Raw genomic sequence first — 8,722 nt, 5'->3', positions numbered from 1 at the left:
TTCAGTGCCAATGAATTGTCAAGTTTTGAATTACCGACATCTACACCCACCATTTGCACCTATTTCTTTAAACATTAGATATCAAAAGTGTGTATGGGATCAGTACACTACAAGTCAGGGGGAAAATCCATGCACTGCCCCCAAAGTGGCCTACACAACCACCAATATCACTGGCTTAAGTCTTATGAAATCAGAAGTGGAGAAATGTGTAAAATAGTTCTCAATTTGGACTGTGAAGCATTTACCAATGAAGGTGGGATCCTTCATAGCTTAGCAATACCCAACAGTAGTTACTGCTCCTCAAGTTAATTCATTCAATGCAGGGCACCATCAATTGCTATTTGAAGACGAAAGTTCCAACCTTTTACTGTCATTTGTGTGTGCAAATGTTTCCTCATTTACCTGCTGGAATGTCTGGCTTTAATTCTCAACAAAATATCTCTATTACCTCAAGAGAATAAACCCCAAAATTAAAATTATATTTGGAGTTCAAATTCCAACTTTAAGCTCATATAATGTGTACATACTGTAACAAGACCCCCGGAAGTTACATGATAGAGATTTAACATATGATGTAAATTTCAGTCCCTACATGCCTATCAAACTGTTTGGTGATGTTTGTGAGCTAATCGTAACAAGATAACAAGGTCAATGCCATCCAAAAATAACAACAGTTACAATCCGTATTCTCAGCATCAAAATATAAGCTCCACCAAGTCACCACAGATATAGAGGCAAGACATAACTCTAAGTGTGAGCATGTGTGAATTCTGAGGAAGGTCAGATAAAAGATTGCATAGATCCAACTAGTTGAAGAGGTTCTTGTTTCTTCTTTGTAAGAGCTTTAAACAAAGCTGTCTTGCAGAGATAAAACACATCATTTAACCCTTTCATCAGCTGGTTTGAAGCTGCTCTGTTATTTGGATTGACTTCCGCACCTTTATGTGACATTAACAACAACAGTTGGCATTTCTATAGCAGGTTTATTGTAACAAACATTGCAGGCAAGGTTATCAGACAGAATTTGACATGAGCCGCATAAAGGAATAATAGGGCAGGTGACTAAGAGGTGGGTTTTGAGGAGCATCTGTAAAGAATTTAAGTGAAGTAGAGATATAGAGAGGCGGAGGGGCTTCGAGAGGGCATTCCAGAGGATAGGACCTTGTTAGGTGAAGCCATAGCCGAAGGTAGCACAACTGAAGCAGACACCATTAACCTGGGGGTCGGCAAGAGGCCAGAGTTAGAGGAGCACAGGATATCAGAGGGTTGTAGGGTTGGAGGCAATTAAAAAGATAAAGAGGAAAGGCCACATGAGTGATTGAAGATAAGGATGAGAATTTTAAAATTAAGGTATTGTTTATACAGTAAATTAGTCCATGATCTGGTTAATTTGTTACAAAAATATCTTGTATCCCTTCTTAGTAATTTTGTGAAATGAGTCATAGAGTCATAGAGATGTCGACCAGATATCCCAACCCAATCTAATCCCACTTGCCAGCACCCGCTCCATATCCCTCCAAACCCTTCCTATTCATATACCCATCTAGATGCCTTTTAAATGTTGCAATTGTACCGGCCTCCACCACTTCCTCTGGCAGCTCATTCCATACACGTACCATCCTCTGTGTGAAAAAGTTGCCCCTTAGGTCTCTTTTATATCTTTCCCCTCTCACCCTAAACCTATGCCCTCTAGTTCTGACTCCCCGACCCCAGGGAAAAGACTTTGTCTATTTATCCTATCCATGCCTCTCATAATTTTATAAACCTCTACAAGGTCACCCCTCAGCTTCCGACACTCCAGGGAAAACAGCCCTAGCCTATTCAACCTCTCCCTATAGCTCAAATCCTTAAACATGGCAACATCCTTGTAAATCTTTTCTGAACCCTTTCATGTTTCACAACATCTTTCCGATAGGAAGGAGACCAGAATTGCACGCAATATTCCAACAGTGGCCTAACCAATGTCCTGTACAGCCGCAACATGACCTCCCAACTCCTGTACTCAATACTCTGACCAATAAAGCTGAAAATGTGTTGCTGGAAAAGCGCAGCAGGTCAGGCAGCATCCAGGGAACAGGAGAATCGACGTTTCGGGCATAAGCCCTTCTTCATTCCTGAAGAAGGGCTTATGCCCGAAACGTCAAGTCTCCTGTTCCCTGGATGCTGCCTGACCTGCTGCGCTTTTCCAGCAACACATTTTCAGCTCTGATCTCCAGCATCTGCAGACCTCACTTTCTCCTCTGACCAATAAAGGAAAGCATACCAAACGCCTTCTTCACTATCCTATCTACCTGTGCCTCCACTTTCGAGGAGCTATGAACCTGCACTCCAAGGTCTCTTTGCTCAGCAACGCTCCTTAGGACCTTACCATTAAGTGTATAAGTCCTGCTAAGATTTGCTTTCCCAAAATGCAGCAACTCGCATTTATCTGAATTAAACTCCATCTGCCACTTCTCAGCCCATTGGCCCGTCTGGTCCAGTTCCTGTTGCAATCTGAGGTAACCCTCTTCGCTGTCCACTACACCTCCAATTTTGGTGTCATCCGCAAACTTACTAACTGTTCCTCTTCTGCTCGTATCCAAATCATTTATGTAAATGACAAAAAGTAGAGGAACCAGCACCGATCCTTGTGGCACTTCACTGTAGTGTGACATGAACCCAAGGTCCCGGTTGAGGCCCTCCCTATGGGTACCAAACTTAGCATTCAGCCTCTGCTCAGCCACTTTTTGCTGCTGCCTGTCCCGAAGTCCGCCTTGGAGGATGGTCACCCAAAGGTCCGAGGTTGAATGTTCTGGACCAATGAAGTGTTCCCCAGCTGGATGGGAACACTCCTGTCTGGTGATTGTTGTGCGGTGCCCATTCATCCGTTGCCGTAGCCTTTGCTTGGTTTTCCCAATGTGCCATGCCTCATGGCATCCTTGCCTGCAGCATGTGAGATAGACAACATTGGCTGAGTCGCATGAATACCTGCCACGTACCCACGTGTAATGGCGGTATCTATGCCCACACTCTGACAGGTCTTGCAGTGCCTACCATGACAGGGTTGTATGGAGTTGCCCTGAAGGCCGGTCACTTTGCTACAAACAATGATCTGTTTGAGGTTTGGCGGTTGTTTAAAAGCAAGAAGTGGAGGTGTGGGGAAGGTCTTGGCGAGGTGCTCATCCACATTGATAATGTGTTGCAGGCTGTGAAGAACATGGCATAGTTTTTCGGCTCCTGGGAAGTACTGGATAACGAAGGGTACCCTGTCGGTTGCAGCACGTGTCTATCTCCTGAGGAGGTAATTATGGTTCCTTGCTGTGGCACAACAAACTGGCGGTCGATGAGTTGAGCATCGTACCCCAGCACCCCAGCACTCTACCGCAAACCCACAGACAACCTCACAATGCTACACATCTCCAGCTTCCACCCAAAACATATTAAAACAGCCATCCCCTATGGACAAACCCTACGCACACACCGGATCTGCTCAGATGAGGAAGAACATGACGGTCACCTGGAAATACTCAGGAATGCCCTCATAAGAATGGGGTACAATGCTCAACTCATCAACCGCCAGTTCCAATGAGCCACCGCAAGGAACCTTGGTTGTCCAGTACTTCCCAGGAGTCAAAGATCTACGCCATGTTCTTCATCCACTTGCAACACATTATCAATGAGGATGAGCGCCTCGCCAAGACCTTCCCCACACCTCCACTGCTCGCCTTTAAACAGATCATTGTTAGTAGCAAACTGACCGGCCTTCAGGGCAACTCCATACAACCCTGTCACGGTAGGCACTGCAAGACGTGTCAAAGTGTGTACATAGATACCACCATTACACATGGGGACACCTCCCACCATGTACATGGCAGGTATTCATGCGACTCAGCCAATGTTGTCTATCTCACATGCTGCAGGCAAGGATGCCATGAGGCATGGTACATTGGTGAAACCAAGCAAAGGCTACGGCAATGGATGAATGGGCACCACACAACAATCAACAGACAGGAATGTTCCCTCTCAGTTGGGGAACACTTCAGTAGTCCAGGACATTCGTGATAAGACCTTCGGGTGACCATCCTCCAAGGCGGACTTTGGGACAGGCAGCAGCGAAAAGTGGCTGAGCGGAGGCTGAAAGCTAAGTTCGGTACCCATAGGGAGGGCCTCAACCGGGACTTTGGGTTCATGTCATACTACCGGTGAACCACCATTGCACTAAACACACACAGACACACCCACACACAGACACGCACAAAGATACTCACACATACTCCTACAGACACACACACTCCCGCACTCACACATGCACCCTCTCACAGATTTAGACACTTTACACTCACATACACATATACACTCTCTCTCACAGACACTCACAACCCCCCACCTCAGACACACACACACACACTCCTATAGACACACACACTCCCACACTCACACATACACCCTCTCACAGACTTAGACACTTTACACTCACATACACATATACACTCTCTCTCACAGACACTCACAATCCCCCACCTCAGACACACACACACACACACTCCTATAGACACACACACTACCACACTCACACATACACCCTCTCACAGACTTAGACCACTTTACACTCACACACACACACATATACACACTCTCTCCCAGACACTCATAAACTCCCACCCCAGACACACAAACACAAAAAAACCCACATGCACACATACACATTTACGTTTGTGGGGCGAATTTGTACTTGCAGAGTTACATTATACTTTGCTCAAAAACTGCATGAATCCATGTAAGACTCTGTTAATTCACTTTTTAGATTAGAATCAGTCGAAACATTATGGCACAGACAGGGAACACAGGGGGCTAACACCTTCAACATCTCCACATCTTATCTGCGCTGACACCAATTGTTACAGTTAACCTGAGAATGTAACTTTTAAAAAAAGGTTTTGTGATTTACATATGAAAGAAGTGAAACCAACATGGTCATTCTAACAGATAAGAGATTTAACAAACGATCCAAGTATTTTTCAATGTATAATCTCAGTTACCTCACACTGTAAACTTTTGCTATAAATTCTGTATTTTACAATTGTGTCCCCCACAACCACCTGATGAAGGAGCGGCGCTCCGAAAGCTAGTGCTTCCAAATAAACCGGTTGGACTATAACCTGTTGTTGTGTGATTTGTAATTTTGTTTCTTCTAAGGCTTTTTTTCCTAAAATTTGAGTTTTCGTTTTAGTTGTGATGCAGTTAAATCAGTCTCACTACACCATTTAAAACAGTGATCTGATAAAAAGATGGATTCACTAGGTTTGGCAGCACCTGTGGAGAGATGAACTCAATTGTCATTTTGGTTCAATTACATTTTATCAGAATTCAACTGTTGATTCAGAATCAAATTGGACTTACAATTAGGTTGCACTCAAAATTTTTGTAATATGGACATTGAAACTAAAGCTGATGTATTCTATGATACTTGATGTTTTCTGCAGTATTCTGAGAGTGGTATAGGTTTTAAAATGTTGAGCAACAATGTTCGAATTTAAATGACATCAATTTGGAAAATAAAGCAGACTTAATCTTGGAATGTGGAAATAATCTGATCAGAGATAAACAGAAATGTTGGAAGTAAACAGGAAACCGGTTGGTGGCTTAAGTGGGTCATCTGGTGCTTTATTAAGCCTTACAACAACAAGAAATTGGGCTAGGATTGCAACTTTAACTTGGAGAACATGAAGGATATTCCTTAGGAGTATTACCTGAAAAAATGTAACATTGAAGAAGATGTCAAGAGAAATGACCAAAAGTTTAACCAAAGGTCCAGCCACAGATCACAAAGCCTTGTTATTATTTTGCGGATCGGCACTGGACCATACTTTGTTAAGTAGTGGAAAGTTAGCCAGGGTTTCCAATTCCAGATCACAAGCCCAGTGACCATCTGCGGAAAATTGTGGATCTCAGATAAGCTCAGAATTGGGTTAGGGTGTAAAGAGGAGAAAGTGAGGACTGCGGATGCTGGAGATCAGAGTCGAGAGTGTGGTGCTGGAAAAGCACAGCCAGTCAGGCAGCATCTGAGGAGCAGGAGAATCGATGATTCGGGCATAAGCCCTTCATCAGGAATCAGATTCAATAATTCAACTCAATACCCATCAATAATTTGCCAAATAAAATTGAGGAAGAAAGGTAGACTTAGATTGAGGAGGCAATGTGTGGAGGAAGAGGGTACTGAGGAAGGTGGGGGAAGGACAGACTGAGAACAACAATGAACCTGAGAGCCTGTTGGACAAGCTGGCCTTTTCAGTTCTTACAATGTCCTGTTTTTATCACATTTTGTTTATGTCTGACTGAACACAGGATGGGAAGTGCAGCATAGACAAGGGCTGAGTTAGTACTGAGGTGAGTCATTTCGTCTGGTCTTGTAATAACCAGTCGGCTCTTTGTGCCAACTGAATTTCAAGAGACAGGAATGACGAATAAATTTGTATCAAAGCCAGAAAAGGAAATCCGAGTTCAAAGTTGCTGCCTGACCTGCTGTGCTTTTCCAGCACCACTCTGGTCTAAACTCTGGTTTCCAGCATCTGCAGTCCTCACTTTTGCCTACTTGAGTTGGATGGTCATAATGGTATTGAATGGCAGAGCAGGCTTGAAAGGCTGAATGACCCACTCCTGTTCTTTACTCATTGGATGAGGACTTCACTGGCTAGGGCAGCATTTACTCCCCATCACTAATTGCCCAGAGGACAGTTATGAGTCAACCACATTGCTGTGGGTCTGGAGTCACATGTAGGCTAGAGCACTTAAGAATGGCAGCTTCCTCCCCTAAAGGGCATTAGTAAACCAGATGAGTTTTTCCAACAATTAGCAATGGTTTCTCACTTCCAGTTTTTTATTGAATTCAAATTCCACCATCTGCCTTGGCAGGATTCGAACCCATGCCCCAAAAACATTAATCAATAGATGTGAGGCTGGAAGAGCACAACAGGTCTGACAGCATCCAAGGAGCAGGAAAGTTGGCATTCTGGGTTGAAATCCTTCGCCAGGAGCTGGGTCACTGGATTAACATAACGTGGAGGTGCCCGTGTTGGAGTGGGATGGACAAAGTTAAAACTCACATAACGCCAGGTTATAGGCCAACAGATTTATTTGGCAGTACTAGCTTTCGGAGCGTGGCTCCTTCATAGAGAGAGAAATTAGAAATTCTTTCTCTGAAGGAGCCGTGCTCCGAAAGCTAGTGGCCTAGTGGTATTATTGCTGAACTGTTAATCCAGTTAAAATCACACAACACCTGGTTAGAGCCCAGTAGGTTTATTTGGGAGCACTAGCTATCAGCTGAAGGAGAGAGAGATGGCTAGTGCTCCCAAATAAACTTATTGGGCTCTAACCAGGTGTTGTGTGATTTTTAACTGGATTAGCAGTTCAGCAATAATACCACTAATCCATCAACTCCCTGTTGGCTGTGTGTCTAGGTATACAGTGTTAAAAATCACACAACACCAGGTTATAGTCCAACAGGTTTAATTGGAAGCACACTAGCTTTCGGAGCGACGCTCCTTCATCAGGTGATTGTGGAGGGCTCGATCATAACACAGAATTTATAGCAAAAATTTGCAGTGTGATGTAAATCAAATTGTACATTGAAGAATTGATTGTCTGTTAAGCCTTTCATCTGTTAGAATATCTGCTCAGCCACTTTCCTCTGCTGCCTGTCCCAAAGTCCACCTTGGAGGATGGTCACCCGATCACCTCCACAATCACCTGATGAAGGAGCGTCGCTCCGAAAGCTAGTGTGCTTCCAATTAAACCTGTTGGACTATAACCGGGTGTTGTGTGATTTTTAACTTTGTACACCCCAGTCCAACACTGGCATCTCCGAATCATAGGTATACAGTAGTTGGGGGTTCAGAGAGATGCCACCCAGGTCTCCCCCTTCACTGAGCTGCAGTACCCGCGACATGCCGCTAGGGGCTCAAGCCGGCGCTGGCCGGAAGTGACGCACAGGGCCCACCCCGCTCGGTGTTGGGCGGAGAGATTCAGTCAGAGAGAGAGAGAGAGCCCGCTGTTTGCCCGCCCGTCAGTCAACCGGGGAGAGGGAGAGAGAGAGAGAGGGCCACGGCCGCTTGTGCTGGTCAGTGTCACTGAGCACGGTGAGAGAGAACCGGAGAGGGGAATGGGGAGGCGGCGGGGCGCGGCACGGACCGCGCTCTGATCCCGCGGGAGAGGGAGACCGCCCCTCGTGGGGAGCGCTCCCGATCCGTAACGGCTGCTGCCCGTGGGCGCGGACCCGCGCTTTTTAACCCCCCGGGGCGCGGCCCCGCTCGTATCTACCCGCGTTAGGGCATTTCCGCCCCCGCTTTACACCGGGAGCGCGCAAGGGATCTCTCACCCCCCCCCCCATGGGTCCTCGCAACGGGAACGCGCAGGAAATTCCTCTCCTTCCTTGCACCGGGATCGCCCGCCCACATTTGCAGCGGGAACGCGTGGGATATTTGCCCCCCCCGCACCGGGAACGCGCTGGATATTTGCCCCCCCCCCCCCGCACCGGGAACGCGCTGGATATTTGCCCCCCCGCACCGGGAACGCGCTGAGAATTTCTGCCCCCCCCCCCCGCACCGGGAACGCGCTGAGGATTTCTGCCCCCCCCCCCGGGAACGCGCTGAGGATTTCTGCCCCCCCCCCAGGGAACGCGCTGAGGATTTCTGCCCCCCCCCGGGAACGCGCTGAGGATTTCTGCCCCCCCCCGGGAACGCGCTGA

At 46.5% G+C, this 8,722-nt stretch overlaps 1 protein-coding gene across 2 annotated transcripts in view; it reads left to right on the top strand.

Moving 5' to 3' along the window:
* Positions 1 to 7,969: 7,969 nt before the first annotated feature.
* Positions 7,970 to 8,722, top strand: part of arhgdia (Rho GDP dissociation inhibitor alpha) — a 49,811-nt gene continuing 49,058 nt past the window's right edge. Inside the window, exon 1 of one of the 2 annotated variants that reach the window (XM_043715019.2) lies at positions 7,970 to 8,095. The gene's annotated coding sequence lies outside the window, so the exon portion shown is untranslated. Of the gene's footprint in view, positions 8,115 to 8,722 lie in introns of both variants that reach the window. The other variant, XM_043715017.2, reaches the window with a different exon arrangement.

The sequence above is a fragment of the Chiloscyllium plagiosum genome, unplaced genomic scaffold (assembly GCF_037043375.1).
Source record: "Chiloscyllium plagiosum isolate Xiang-an unplaced genomic scaffold, Cpla_swu_hap1 HiC_scaffold_25, whole genome shotgun sequence".
NCBI classification, from domain to species: Eukaryota; Metazoa; Chordata; class Chondrichthyes; order Orectolobiformes; family Hemiscylliidae; genus Chiloscyllium; species Chiloscyllium plagiosum.
This window is presented reverse-complemented; position numbering and strand designations above follow the sequence as displayed.